The sequence below is a fragment of the Mytilus trossulus genome, chromosome 10 (genome assembly GCF_036588685.1).
Source record: "Mytilus trossulus isolate FHL-02 chromosome 10, PNRI_Mtr1.1.1.hap1, whole genome shotgun sequence".
NCBI classification, from domain to species: Eukaryota; Metazoa; Mollusca; class Bivalvia; order Mytilida; family Mytilidae; genus Mytilus; species Mytilus trossulus.
Window position 1 is genome coordinate 12,137,584 of NC_086382.1, and position 16,138 is coordinate 12,153,721.

Consider the following 16,138-nt stretch of genomic DNA (forward strand, 5'->3'; position numbering starts at 1 on the left):
AATTAAAATATGCCTCATTCGAGTCTAAATTTGAATAAAAGAAATTGATTTAAGACCAAATTTGTCATACAATTCTAAGCTATTGTTACAGTAAAACATATTTTTATTGTCTCCCTTATATTAACATAGTTTCAAGTACAGTTGTAATTAGCAAATACTAACATGCGACTCATCCCGGAGTGTTATTCACCACGAAATCCCTCTTGTTGGAGTGGAACATATTTGGGTATCTGTAACAAAAGGAAATAATAAATTAGTATCAGCTTCAAAATGGGGAATATATTTTGGCTTTTGAAATTGATGTGATGTGTTTTGAATCAAATCTTAAATCAGCGACATTTGATTTACAATTACTGTGAATTCTAATTAAAATATGCCTCATTCCAGTCTAAATTTGAATAAAAGAAATTGATTTAAGACCAAATTTATCATACAATTCTAAGCTATTGTTACAGTAAAACATATTTTTATTGTCTCCCTTATATTAACATAGTTTCAAGTACAATTGTAATTAGCAAATACTAACATGCGACTCTTCCCGGTAGTTTTTCACCATGAAATCCCTCTCGTTGGAGTGGAACATATTTGGGTATCTGTAACAAAAGGAAATAATAAATTAGTATCAGCTTCAAAATGGGGATTATATTTTGGCTTTTGAAATTATTGTGATGTGTTTTGAATCAAATCTTAAATCAGTGACATTTGATTTACAATTACTGTGAATTCTAATTAAAATATGCCTCATTCGAGTCTAAATTTGAATAAAAGAAATTGATTTAAGACCAAATTTGTCATACAATTCTAAGCTATTGTTACAGTAAAACATATTTTTATTGTCTCCCTTATATTAACATAGTTTCAAGTACAATTGTAATTAGCAAATACTAACATGCGACTCTTCCCGGTAGTTATTCACCACGAAATCCCTCTCGTTGGAGTGGAACATATTTGGGTATCTGTAACAAAAGGAAATAATAAATTAGTATCAGCTTCAAAATGGGGAATATATTTTGGCTTTTGAAATTGATGTGATGTGTTTTGAATCAAATCTTAAATCAGCGACATTTGATTTACAATTACTGTGAATTCTAATTAAAATATGCCTCATTCGAGTCTAAATTTGAATAAAAGAAATTGATTTAAGACCAAATTTCTCATACAATTCTAAGCTATTGTTACAGTAAAACATATTTTTATTGTCTCCCTTATATTAACATAGTTTCAAGTACAATTGTAATTAGCAAATACTAACATGCGACTCATCCCGGTAGTTTTTCACCATGAAATCCCTCTCGTTGGAGTGGAACATATTAGGGTATCTGTAATAAAAGGAAATAATAAATTAGTATCAGCTTCAAAATGGGGAATATATTTTGGCTTTTGAAATTATTGTGATGTGTTTTGAATCAAATTTTAAATCAGCGACATTTGATTTACAATTACTGTGAATTTTAATTAAAATATGCCTCATTCGAGTCTAAATTTGAATAAAAGAAATTGATTTAAGACCAAATTTGTCATACAATTCTAAGCTATTGTTACAGTAAAACATATTTTTATTGTCTCCCTTATATTAACATAGTTTCAAGTACAATTGTAATTAGCAAATACTAACATGCGACTCATCCCGGAGTATTATTCACCACGAAATCCCTCTCGTTGGAGTGGAACATATTTGGGTATCTGTAACAAAAGGAAATAATAAATTAGTATCAGCTTCAAAATGGGGAATATATTTTGGCTTTTGAAATTGATGTGATGTGTTTTGAATCAAATCTTAAATCAGCGACATTTGATTTACAATTACTGTGAATTCTAATTAAAATATGCCTCATTCCAGTCTAAATTTGAATAAAAGAAATTGATTTAAGACCAAATTTATCATACAATTCTAAGCTATTGTTACAGTAAAACATATTTTTATTGTCTCCCTTATATTAACATAGTTTCAAGTACAATTGTAATTAGCAAATACTAACATGCGACTCTTCCCGGTAGTTTTTCACCATGAAATCCCTCTCGTTGGAGTGGAACATATTTGGGTATCTGTAACAAAAGGAAATAATAAATTAGTATCAGCTTCAAAATGGGGAATATATTTTGGCTTTTGAAATTATTGTGATGTGTTTTGAATCAAATCTTAAATCAGTGACATTTGATTTACAATTACTGTGAATTTTAATTAAAATATGCCTCATTCGAGTCTAAATTTGAATAAAAGAAATTGATTTAAGACCAAATTTGTCATACAATTCTAAGCTATTGTTACAGTAAAACATATTTTTATTGTCTCCCTTATATTAACATAGTTTCAAGTACAATTGTAATTAGCAAATACTAACATGCGACTCTTCCCGGTAGTTATTCACCACGAAATCCCTCTCGTTGGAGTGGAACATATTTGGGTATCTGTAACAAAAGGAAATAATAAATTAGTATCAGCTTCAAAATGGGGAATATATTTTGGCTTTTGAAATTGATGTGATGTGTTTTGAATCAAATCTTAAATCAGCGACATTTGATTTACAATTACTGTGAATTCTAATTAAAATATGCCTCATTCGAGTCTAAATTTGAATAAAAGAAATTGATTTAAGACCAAATTTATCATACAATTCTAAGCTATTGTTACAGTAAAACATATTTTTATTGTCTCCCTTATATTAACATAGTTTCAAGTACAAATGTAATTAGCAAACACTAACATGCGACTCATCCCGGTAGTTATTCACCACGAAATCCCTCTCATTGGAGTGGAACATATTTGGGTATCTGTAACAAAAGGAAATAATAAATTAGTATCAGCTTCAAAATGGAGAATATATTTTGGCTATTGAAATTGATGTGACGTGTTTTGAATCAAATCTTAAATCAGCGACATTTGATTTACAATTACTGTGAATTCTAATTAAAATATGCCTCATTCGAGTCTAAATTTGAATAAAAGAAATTGATTTAAGACCAAATTTATCATACAATTCTAAGCTATTGTTACAGTAAAACATATTTTTATTGTCTCCCTTATATTAACATAGTTTCAAGTACAATTGTAATTAGCAAATACTAACATGCGACTCTTCCCGGTAGTTATTCACCACGAAATCCCTCTCGTTGGAGTGGAACATATTTGGGTATCTGTAACAAAAGGAAATAATAAATTAGTATCAGCTTCAAAATGGGGAATATATTTTGGCTTTTGAAATTGATGTGATGTGTTTTGAATCAAATCTTAAATCAGCGACATTTGATTTACAATTACTGTGAATTCTAATTAAAATATGCCTCATTCGAGTCTAAATTTGAATAAAAGAAATTGATTTAAGACCAAATTTCTCATACAATTCTAAGCTATTGTTACAGTAAAACATATTTTTATTGTCTCCCTTATATTAACATAGTTTCAAGTACAATTGTAATTAGCAAATACTAACATGCGACTCATCCCGGTAGTTTTTCACCATGAAATCCCTCTCGTTGGAGTGGAACATATTAGGGTATCTGTAATAAAAGGAAATAATAAATTAGTATCAGCTTCAAAATGGGGAATATATTTTGGCTTTTGAAATTATTGTGATGTGTTTTGAATCAAATTTTAAATCAGCGACATTTGATTTACAATTACTGTGAATTTTAATTAAAATATGCCTCATTCGAGTCTAAATTTGAATAAAAGAAATTGATTTAAGACCAAATTTGTCATACAATTCTAAGCTATTGTTACAGTAAAACATATTTTTATTGTCTCCCTTATATTAACATAGTTTCAAGTACAATTGTAATTAGCAAATACTAACATGCGACTCATCCCGGAGTATTATTCACCACGAAATCCCTCTCGTTGGAGTGGAACATATTTGGGTATCTGTAACAAAAGGAAATAATAAATTAGTATCAGCTTCAAAATGGGGAATATATTTTGGCTTTTGAAATTGATGTGATGTGTTTTGAATCAAATCTTAAATCAGCGACATTTGATTTACAATTACTGTGAATTCTAATTAAAATATGCCTCATTCCAGTCTAAATTTGAATAAAAGAAATTGATTTAAGACCAAATTTATCATACAATTCTAAGCTATTGTTACAGTAAAACATATTTTTATTGTCTCCCTTATATTAACATAGTTTCAAGTACAATTGTAATTAGCAAATACTAACATGCGACTCTTCCCGGTAGTTTTTCACCATGAAATCCCTCTCATTGGAGTGGAACATATTTGGGTATCTGTAACAAAAGGAAATAATAAATTAGTATCAGCTTCAAAATGGGGAATATATTTTGGCTTTTGAAATTATTGTGATGTGTTTTGAATCAAATCTTAAATCAGTGACATTTGATTTACAATTACTGTGAATTTTAATTAAAATATGCCTCATTCGAGTCTAAATTTGAATAAAAGAAATTGATTTAAGACCAAATTTGTCATACAATTCTAAGCTATTGTTACAGTAAAACATATTTTTATTGTCTCCCTTATATTAACATAGTTTCAAGTACAATTGTAATTAGCAAATACTAACATGCGACTCTTCCCGGTAGTTATTCACCACGAAATCCCTCTCGTTGGAGTGGAACATATTTGGGTATCTGTAACAAAAGGAAATAATAAATTAGTATCAGCTTCAAAATGGGGAATATATTTTGGCTTTTGAAATTGATGTGATGTGTTTTGAATCAAATCTTAAATCAGCGACATTTGATTTACAATTACTGTGAATTCTAATTAAAATATGCCTCATTCGAGTCTAAATTTGAATAAAAGAAATTGATTTAAGACCAAATTTATCATACAATTCTAAGCTATTGTTACAGTAAAACATATTTTTATTGTCTCCCTTATATTAACATAGTTTCAAGTACAAATGTAATTAGCAAACACTAACATGCGACTCATCCCGGTAGTTATTCACCACGAAATCCCTCTCATTGGAGTGGAACATATTTGGGTATCTGTAACAAAAGGAAATAATAAATTAGTATCAGCTTCAAAATGGAGAATATATTTTGGCTATTGAAATTGATGTGACGTGTTTTGAATCAAATCTTAAATCAGCGACATTTGATTTACAATTACTGTGAATTCTAATTAAAATATGCCTCATTCGAGTCTAAATTTGAATAAAAGAAATTGATTTAAGACCAAATTTATCATACAATTCTAAGCTATTGTTACAGTAAAACATATTTTTATTGTCTCCCTTATATTAACATAGTTTCAAGTACAATTGTAATTAGCAAATACTAACATGCAACTCATCCCGGTAGTTATTCACCATGAAATCCCTCTCGTTGGAGTGGAACATATTTGGGTATCTGTAACAAAAGGAAATAATAAATTAGTATCAGCTTCAAAATGGAGAATATATTTTGGCTATTGAAATTGATGTGATGTGTTTTGAATCAAATCTTAAATCAGCGAAATTTGATTTACAATTACTGTGAATTCTAATTAAAATATGCCTCATTCGAGTCTAAATTTGAATAAAAGAAATTGATTTAAGACCAAATTTGTTATACAATTCTAAGCTATTGTTACAGTAAAACATATTTTTATTGTCTCCCTTATATTAACATAGTTTCAAGTACAATTGTAATTAGCAATTACTAACATGCGACTCATCCCGGTAATTATTCACCACGAAATCCCTCTCGTTGGAGTGGAACATATTTGGGTATCTGTAACAAAAGGAAATAATAAATTAGTATCAGCTTCAAAATGGGGAATATATTTTGGCTTTTGAAATTGATGTGATGTGTATAGAATCAAATCTTAAATCAGCGACATTTGATTTACAATTACTGTGAATTCTAATTAAAATATGCCTCATTCGAGTCTAAATTTGAATAAAAGAAATTGATTTAAGACCAAATTTGTTATACAATTCTAAGCTATTGTTACAGTAAAACATATTTTTATTGTCTCCCTTATATTAACATAGTTTCAAGTACAATTGTAATTAGCAAATACTAACATGCGACTCATCCCGGTAGTTATTCACCATGAAATCCCTCTCGTTGGAGTGGAACATATTTGGGTATCTGTAACAAAAGGAAATAATAAATTAGTATCAGCTTCAAAATGGAGAATATATTTTGGCTATTGAAATTGATGTGATGTGTTTTGAATCAAATCTTAAATCAGCGACATTTGATTTACAATTACTGTGATTTCTAATTAAAATATGCCTCATTCGAGTCTAAATTTGAATAAAAGAAATTGATTTAAGACCAAATTTATCATACAATTCTAAGCTATTGTTACAGTAAAACATATTTTTATTGTCTCCCTTATATTAACATAGTTTCAAGTACAATTGTAATTAGCAAATACTAACATGCGACTCATCCCGGTAGTTATTCACCACGAAATCCCTCTCGTTGGAGTGGAACATATTTGGGTATCTGTAACAAAAGGAAATAATAAATTAGTATCAGCTTCAAAATGGGGAATATATTTTGGCTTTTGAAATTGATGTGATGTGTATTGAATCAAATCTTAAATCAGCGACATTTGATTTACAATTACTGTGAATTCTAATTAAAATATGCCTCATTCGAGTCTAAATTTGAATAAAAGAAATTGATTTAAGACCAAATTTGTGATACAATTCTAAGCTATTGTTACAGTAAAACATATTTTTATTGTCTCCCTTATATTAACATAGTTTCAAGTACAATTGTAATTAGCAAATACTAACATGCGACTCTTCCGGGTAGTTTTTCACCATGAAATCCCTCTCATTGGAGTGGAACATATTTGGGTATCTGTAACAAAAGGAAATAATAAATTAGTATCAGCTTCAAAATGGAGAATATATTTTGTTATTGTGATGTGTTTTGAATCAAATCTTAAATCAGCGACATTTGATTTACAATTACTATGAATTCTAATTAAAATATGCCTCATTCGAGTCTAAATTTGAATAAAAGAAATTGATTTAAGACCAAATTTATCATACAATTCTAAGCTATTGTTACAGTAAAACATATTTTTATTGTCTCCCTTATATTAACATAGTTTCAAGTACAATTGTAATTAGCAAATACTAACATGCGACTCATCCCAGAGTGTTATTCACCACGAAATCCCTCTCGTTGGAGTGGAACATATTTGGGTATCTGTAACAAAAGGAAATAATAAATTAGTATCAGCTTCAAAATGGGGAATATATTTTGGCTTTTGAAATTGATGTGATGTGTTTTGAATCAAATCTTAAATCAGGGACATTTGATTTACAATTACTGTGAATTCTAATTAAAATATGCCTCATTCGAGTCTAAATTTGAATAAAAGAAATTGATTTAAGACCAAATTTGTCATACAATTCTAAGCTATTGTTACAGTAAAACATATTTTTATTGTCTCCCTTATATTAACATAGTTTCAAGTACAATTGTAATTAGCAAATACTAACATGCGACTCATCCCGGTAGTTTTTCACCATGAAATCCCTCTCGTTGGAGTGGAACATATTTGGGTATCTGTAACAAAAGGAAATAATAAATTAGTATCAGCTTCAAAATGGGGAATATATTTTGGCTTTTGAAATTATTGTGATGTGTTTTGAATCAAATCTTAAATCAGCGACATTTGATTTACAATTACTGTGAATTTTAATTAAAATATGCCTCATTCGAGTCTAAATTTGAATAAAAGAAATTGATTTAAGACCAAATTTGTCATACAATTCTAAGCTATTGTTACAGTAAAACATATTTTTATTGTCTCCCTTATATTAACATAGTTTCAAGTACAATTGTAATTAGCAAATACTAACATGCGACTCATCCCGGAGTGTTATTCACCACGAAATCCCTCTCGTTGGAGTGGAACATATTTGGGTATCTGTAACAAAAGGAAATAATAAATTAGTATCAGCTTCAAAATGGGGAATATATTTTGGCTTTTGAAATTGATGTGATGTGTTTTGAATCAAATCTTAAATCAGCGACATTTGATTTACAATTACTGTGAATTCTTATTAAAATATGCCTCATTCCAGTCTAAATTTGAATAAAAGAAATTGATTTAAGACCAAATTTATCATACAATTCTAAGCTATTGTTACAGTAAAACATATTTTTATTGTCTCCCTTATATTAACATAGTTTCAAGTACAATTGTAATTAGCAAATACTAACATGCGACTCTTCCCGGTAGTTTTTCACCATGAAATCCCTCTCGTTGGAGTGGAACATATTTGGGTATCTGTAACAAAAGGAAATAATAAATTAGTATCAGCTTCAAAATGGGGATTATATTTTGGCTTTTGAAATTATTGTGATGTGTTTTGAATCAAATCTTAAATCAGCGACATTTGATTTACAATTACTGTGAATTTTAATTAAAATATGCCTCATTCCAGTCTAAATTTGAATAAAAGAAATTGATTTAAGACCAAATTTGTCATACAATTCTAAGCTATTGTTACAGTAAAACATATTTTTATTGTCTCCCTTATATTAACATATTAACATAGTTTCAAGTACAATTGTAATTAGCAAATACTAACATGCGACTCATCCCGGTAGTTTTTCACCATGAAATCCCTCTCGTTGGAGTGGAACATATTTGGGTATCTGTAACAAAAGGAAATAATAAATTAGTATCAGCTTCAAAATGGGGAATATATTTTGGCTTTTGAAATTGATGTGATGTGTATTGAATCAAATCTTAAATCAGCGACATTTGATTTACAATTACTGTGAATTCTAATTAAAATATGCCTCATTCGAGTCTAAATTTGAATAAAAGAAATTGATTTAAGACCAAATTTGTGATACAATTCTAAGCTATTGTTACAGTAAAACATATTTTTATTGTCTCCCTTATATTAACATAGTTTCAAGTACAATTGTAATTAGCAAATACTAACATGCGACTCTTCCGGGTAGTTTTTCACCATGAAATCCCTCTCATTGGAGTGGAACATATTTGGGTATCTGTAACAAAAGGAAATAATAAATTAGTATCAGCTTCAAAATGGAGAATATATTTTGTTATTGTGATGTGTTTTGAATCAAATCTTAAATCAGCGACATTTGATTTACAATTACTATGAATTCTAATTAAAATATGCCTCATTCGAGTCTAAATTTGAATAAAAGAAATTGATTTAAGACCAAATTTATCATACAATTCTAAGCTATTGTTACAGTAAAACATATTTTTATTGTCTCCCTTATATTAACATAGTTTCAAGTACAATTGTAATTAGCAAATACTAACATGCGACTCATCCCAGAGTGTTATTCACCACGAAATCCCTCTCGTTGGAGTGGAACATATTTGGGTATCTGTAACAAAAGGAAATAATAAATTAGTATCAGCTTCAAAATGGGGAATATATTTTGGCTTTTGAAATTGATGTGATGTGTTTTGAATCAAATCTTAAATCAGGGACATTTGATTTACAATTACTGTGAATTCTAATTAAAATATGTCTCATTCGAGTCTAAATTTGAATAAAAGAAATTGATTTAAGACCAAATTTGTCATACAATTCTAAGCTATTGTTACAGTAAAACATATTTTTATTGTCTCCCTTATATTAACATAGTTTCAAGTACAATTGTAATTAGCAAATACTAACATGCGACTCATCCCGGTAGTTTTTCACCATGAAATCCCTCTCGTTGGAGTGGAACATATTTGGGTATCTGTAACAAAAGGAAATAATAAATTAGTATCAGCTTCAAAATGGGGAATATATTTTGGCTTTTGAAATTATTGTGATGTGTTTTGAATCAAATCTTAAATCAGCGACATTTGATTTACAATTACTGTGAATTTTAATTAAAATATGCCTCATTCGAGTCTAAATTTGAATAAAAGAAATTGATTTAAGACCAAATTTGTCATACAATTCTAAGCTATTGTTACAGTAAAACATATTTTTATTGTCTCCCTTATATTAACATAGTTTCAAGTACAATTGTAATTAGCAAATACTAACATGCGACTCATCCCGGAGTGTTATTCACCACGAAATCCCTCTCGTTGGAGTGGAACATATTTGGGTATCTGTAACAAAAGGAAATAATAAATTAGTATCAGCTTCAAAATGGGGAATATATTTTGGCTTTTGAAATTGATGTGATGTGTTTTGAATCAAATCTTAAATCAGCGACATTTGATTTACAATTACTGTGAATTCTTATTAAAATATGCCTCATTCCAGTCTAAATTTGAATAAAAGAAATTGATTTAAGACCAAATTTATCATACAATTCTAAGCTATTGTTACAGTAAAACATATTTTTATTGTCTCCCTTATATTAACATAGTTTCAAGTACAATTGTAATTAGCAAATACTAACATGCGACTCTTCCCGGTAGTTTTTCACCATGAAATCCCTCTCGTTGGAGTGGAACATATTTGGGTATCTGTAACAAAAGGAAATAATAAATTAGTATCAGCTTCAAAATGGGGATTATATTTTGGCTTTTGAAATTATTGTGATGTGTTTTGAATCAAATCTTAAATCAGCGACATTTGATTTACAATTACTGTGAATTTTAATTAAAATATGCCTCATTCCAGTCTAAATTTGAATAAAAGAAATTGATTTAAGACCAAATTTGTCATACAATTCTAAGCTATTGTTACAGTAAAACATATTTTTATTGTCTCCCTTATATTAACATATTAACATAGTTTCAAGTACAATTGTAATTAGCAAATACTAACATGCGACTCATCCCGGTAGTTTTTCACCATGAAATCCCTCTCGTTGGAGTGGAACATATTTGGGTATCTGTAACAAAAGGAAATAATAAATTAGTATCAGCTTCAAAATGGGGAATATATTTTGGCTTTTGAAATTATTGTGATGTGTTTTGAATCAAATCTTAAATCAGCGACATTTGATTTACAATTACTGTGAATTTTAATTAAAATATGCCTCATTCGAGTCTAAATTTGAATAAAAGAAATTGATTTAAGACCAAATTTGTCATACAATTCTAAGCTATTGTTACAGTAAAACATATTTTTATTGTCTCCCTTATATTAACATAGTTTCAAGTACAATTGTAATTAGCAAATACTAACATGCGACTCATCCCGGAGTGTTATTCACCACGAAATCCCTCTCGTTGGAGTGGAACATATTTGGGTATCTGTAACAAAAGGAAATAATAAATTAGTATCAGCTTCAAAATGGGGAATATATTTTGGCTTTTGAAATTGATGTGATGTGTTTTGAATCAAATCTTAAATCAGCGACATTTGATTTACAATTACTGTGAATTCTTATTAAAATATGCCTCATTCCAGTCTAAATTTGAATAAAAGAAATTGATTTAAGACCAAATTTATCATACAATTCTAAGCTATTGTTACAGTAAAACATATTTTTATTGTCTCCCTTATATTAACATAGTTTCAAGTACAATTGTAATTAGCAAATACTAACATGCGACTCTTCCCGGTAGTTTTTCACCATGAAATCCCTCTCGTTGGAGTGGAACATATTTGGGTATCTGTAACAAAAGGAAATAATAAATTAGTATCAGCTTCAAAATGGGGATTATATTTTGGCTTTTGAAATTATTGTGATGTGTTTTGAATCAAATCTTAAATCAGCGACATTTGATTTACAATTACTGTGAATTTTAATTAAAATATGCCTCATTCCAGTCTAAATTTGAATAAAAGAAATTGATTTAAGACCAAATTTGTCATACAATTCTAAGCTATTGTTACAGTAAAACATATTTTTATTGTCTCCCTTATATTAACATATTAACATAGTTTCAAGTACAATTGTAATTAGCAAATACTAACATGCGACTCATCCCGGTAGTTTTTCACCATGAAATCCCTCTCGTTGGAGTGGAACATATTTGGGTATCTGTAACAAAAGGAAATAATAAATTAGTATCAGCTTCAAAATGGGGAATATATTTTGGCTTTTGAAATTGATGTGATGTGTATTGAATCAAATCTTAAATCAGCGACATTTGATTTACAATTACTGTGAATTCTAATTAAAATATGCCTCATTCGAGTCTAAATTTGAATAAAAGAAATTGATTTAAGACCAAATTTGTGATACAATTCTAAGCTATTGTTACAGTAAAACATATTTTTATTGTCTCCCTTATATTAACATAGTTTCAAGTACAATTGTAATTAGCAAATACTAACATGCGACTCTTCCGGGTAGTTTTTCACCATGAAATCCCTCTCATTGGAGTGGAACATATTTGGGTATCTGTAACAAAAGGAAATAATAAATTAGTATCAGCTTCAAAATGGAGAATATATTTTGTTATTGTGATGTGTTTTGAATCAAATCTTAAATCAGCGACATTTGATTTACAATTACTATGAATTCTAATTAAAATATGCCTCATTCAAGTCTAAATTTGAATAAAAGAAATTGATTTAAGACCAAATTTATCATACAATTCTAAGCTATTGTTACAGTAAAACATATTTTTATTGTCTCCCTTATATTAACATAGTTTCAAGTACAATTGTAATTAGCAAATACTAACATGCGACTCATCCCAGAGTGTTATTCACCACGAAATCCCTCTCGTTGGAGTGGAACATATTTGGGTATCTGTAACAAAAGGAAATAATAAATTAGTATCAGCTTCAAAATGGGGAATATATTTTGGCTTTTGAAATTGATGTGATGTGTTTTGAATCAAATCTTAAATCAGGGACATTTGATTTACAATTACTGTGAATTCTAATTAAAATATGTCTCATTCGAGTCTAAATTTGAATAAAAGAAATTGATTTAAGACCAAATTTGTCATACAATTCTAAGCTATTGTTACAGTAAAACATATTTTTATTGTCTCCCTTATATTAACATAGTTTCAAGTACAATTGTAATTAGCAAATACTAACATGCGACTCATCCCGGTAGTTTTTCACCATGAAATCCCTCTCGTTGGAGTGGAACATATTTGGGTATCTGTAACAAAAGGAAATAATAAATTAGTATCAGCTTCAAAATGGGGAATATATTTTGGCTTTTGAAATTATTGTGATGTGTTTTGAATCAAATCTTAAATCAGCGACATTTGATTTACAATTACTGTGAATTTTAATTAAAATATGCCTCATTCGAGTCTAAATTTGAATAAAAGAAATTGATTTAAGACCAAATTTGTCATACAATTCTAAGCTATTGTTACAGTAAAACATATTTTTATTGTCTCCCTTATATTAACATAGTTTCAAGTACAATTGTAATTAGCAAATACTAACATGCGACTCATCCCGGAGTGTTATTCACCACGAAATCCCTCTCGTTGGAGTGGAACATATTTGGGTATCTGTAACAAAAGGAAATAATAAATTAGTATCAGCTTCAAAATGGGGAATATATTTTGGCTTTTGAAATTGATGTGATGTGTTTTGAATCAAATCTTAAATCAGCGACATTTGATTTACAATTACTGTGAATTCTTATTAAAATATGCCTCATTCCAGTCTAAATTTGAATAAAAGAAATTGATTTAAGACCAAATTTATCATACAATTCTAAGCTATTGTTACAGTAAAACATATTTTTATTGTCTCCCTTATATTAACATAGTTTCAAGTACAATTGTAATTAGCAAATACTAACATGCGACTCTTCCCGGTAGTTTTTCACCATGAAATCCCTCTCGTTGGAGTGGAACATATTTGGGTATCTGTAACAAAAGGAAATAATAAATTAGTATCAGCTTCAAAATGGGGATTATATTTTGGCTTTTGAAATTATTGTGATGTGTTTTGAATCAAATCTTAAATCAGCGACATTTGATTTACAATTACTGTGAATTTTAATTAAAATATGCCTCATTCCAGTCTAAATTTGAATAAAAGAAATTGATTTAAGACCAAATTTGTCATACAATTCTAAGCTATTGTTACAGTAAAACATATTTTTATTGTCTCCCTTATATTAACATATTAACATAGTTTCAAGTACAATTGTAATTAGCAAATACTAACATGCGACTCATCCCGGTAGTTTTTCACCATGAAATCCCTCTCGTTGGAGTGGAACATATTTGGGTATCTGTAACAAAAGGAAATAATAAATTAGTATCAGCTTCAAAATGGGGAATATATTTTGGCTTTTGAAATTATTGTGATGTGTTTTGAATCAAATCTTAAATCAGCGACATTTGATTTACAATTACTGTGAATTTTAATTAAAATATGCCTCATTCGAGTCTAAATTTGAATAAAAGAAATTGATTTAAGACCAAATTTGTCATACAATTCTAAGCTATTGTTACAGTAAAACATATTTTTATTGTCTCCCTTATATTAACATAGTTTCAAGTACAATTGTAATTAGCAAATACTAACATGCGACTCATCCCGGAGTGTTATTCACCACGAAATCCCTCTCGTTGGAGTGGAACATATTTGGGTATCTGTAACAAAAGGAAATAATAAATTAGTATCAGCTTCAAAATGGGGAATATATTTTGGCTTTTGAAATTGATGTGATGTGTTTTGAATCAAATCTTAAATCAGCGACATTTGATTTACAATTACTGTGAATTCTTATTAAAATATGCCTCATTCCAGTCTAAATTTGAATAAAAGAAATTGATTTAAGACCAAATTTATCATACAATTCTAAGCTATTGTTACAGTAAAACATATTTTTATTGTCTCCCTTATATTAACATAGTTTCAAGTACAATTGTCATTAGCAAATACTAACATGCGACTCTTCCCGGTAGTTTTTCACCATGAAATCCCTCTCGTTGGAGTGGAACATATTTGGGTATCTGTAACAAAAGGAAATAATAAATTAGTATCAGCTTCAAAATGGGGATTATATTTTGGCTTTTGAAATTATTGTGATGTGTTTTGAATCAAATCTTAAATCAGCGACATTTGATTTACAATTACTGTGAATTTTAATTAAAATATGCCTCATTCGAGTCTAAATTTGAATAAAAGAAATTGATTTAAGACCAAATTTGTCATACAATTCTAAGCTATTGTTACAGTAAAACATATTTTTATTGTCTCCCTTATATTAACATAGTTTCAAGTACAATTGCAATTAGCAAATACTAACATGCGACTCATCCCGGTAGTTTTTCACCATGAAATCCCTCTCGTTGGAGTGGAACATATTTGGGTATCTGTAACAAAAGGAAATAATAAATTAGTATCAGCTTCAAAATGGGGAATATATTTTGGCTTTTGAAATTATTGTGATGTGTTTTGAATCAAATCTTAAATCAGCGACATTTGATTTACAATTACTGTGAATTTTAATTAAAATATGCCTCATTCGAGTCTAAATTTGAATAAAAGAAATTGATTTAAGACTAAATTTGTCATACAATTCTAAGCTATTGTTACAGTAAAACATATTTTTATTGTCTCCCTTATATTAACATAGTTTCAAGTACAATTGTAATTGGCAAATACTAACATGCGACTCATCCCGGAGTGTTATTCACCACGAAATCCCTCTCGTTGGAGTGGAACATATTTGGGTATCTGTAACAAAAGGAAATAATAAATTAGTATCAGCTTCAAAATGGGGAATATATTTTGGCTTTTGAAATTGATGTGATGTGTTTTGAATCAAATCTTAAATCAGCGACATTTGATTTACAATTACTGTGAATTCTAATTAAAATATGCCTCATTCCAGTCTAAATTTGAATAAAAGAAATTGATTTAAGACCAAATTTATCATACAATTCTAAGCTATTGTTACAGTAAAACATATTTTTATTGTCTCCCTTATATTAACATAGTTTCAAGTACAATTGTAATTAGCAAATACTAACATGCGACTCTTCCCTGTAGTTTTTCACCATGAAATCCCTCTCGTTGGAGTGGAACATATTTGGGTATCTGTAACAAAAGGAAATAATAAATTAGTATCAGCTTCAAAATGGGGATTATATTTTGGCTTTTGAAATTATTGTGATGTGTTTTGAATCAAATCTTAAATCAGTGACATTTGATTTACAATTACTGTGAATTCTAATTAAAATATGCCTCATTCGAGTCTAAATTTGAATAAAAGAAATTGATTTAAGACCAAATTTGTCATACAATTCTAAGCTATTGTTACAGAAAAACATATTTTTATTGTCTCCCTTATATTAACATAGTTTCAAGTACAATTGTAATTAGC

General features: G+C 28.8%; 1 long non-coding RNA gene across 9 annotated transcripts in view; it reads right to left on the reverse strand.

The window, feature by feature from the left end:
- Window positions 1-16,138, reverse strand: part of LOC134686859 (uncharacterized) — a 63,278-nt gene that overhangs the window by 23,095 nt on the left and 24,045 nt on the right. For 6 of the 9 annotated variants that reach the window (XR_010101671.1, XR_010101672.1, XR_010101666.1 and 3 more), the window contains 9 exons: window positions 15,786-15,852; window positions 14,696-14,762; window positions 13,598-13,664; window positions 11,420-11,486; window positions 10,322-10,388; window positions 8,144-8,210; window positions 4,159-4,225; window positions 1,980-2,046; window positions 527-593 (listed from right to left, as the gene is read on the reverse strand). This is a non-coding gene — a long non-coding RNA (uncharacterized LOC134686859). Of the gene's footprint in view, window positions 1-526; window positions 594-1,252; window positions 1,320-1,979; window positions 2,047-4,158; window positions 4,226-8,143; window positions 8,211-10,321; window positions 10,389-11,419; window positions 11,487-13,597; window positions 13,665-14,695; window positions 14,763-15,785; window positions 15,853-16,138 lie in introns of all 9 variants that reach the window. The other 3 variants (XR_010101667.1, XR_010101669.1, XR_010101668.1) reach the window with 3 other exon arrangements.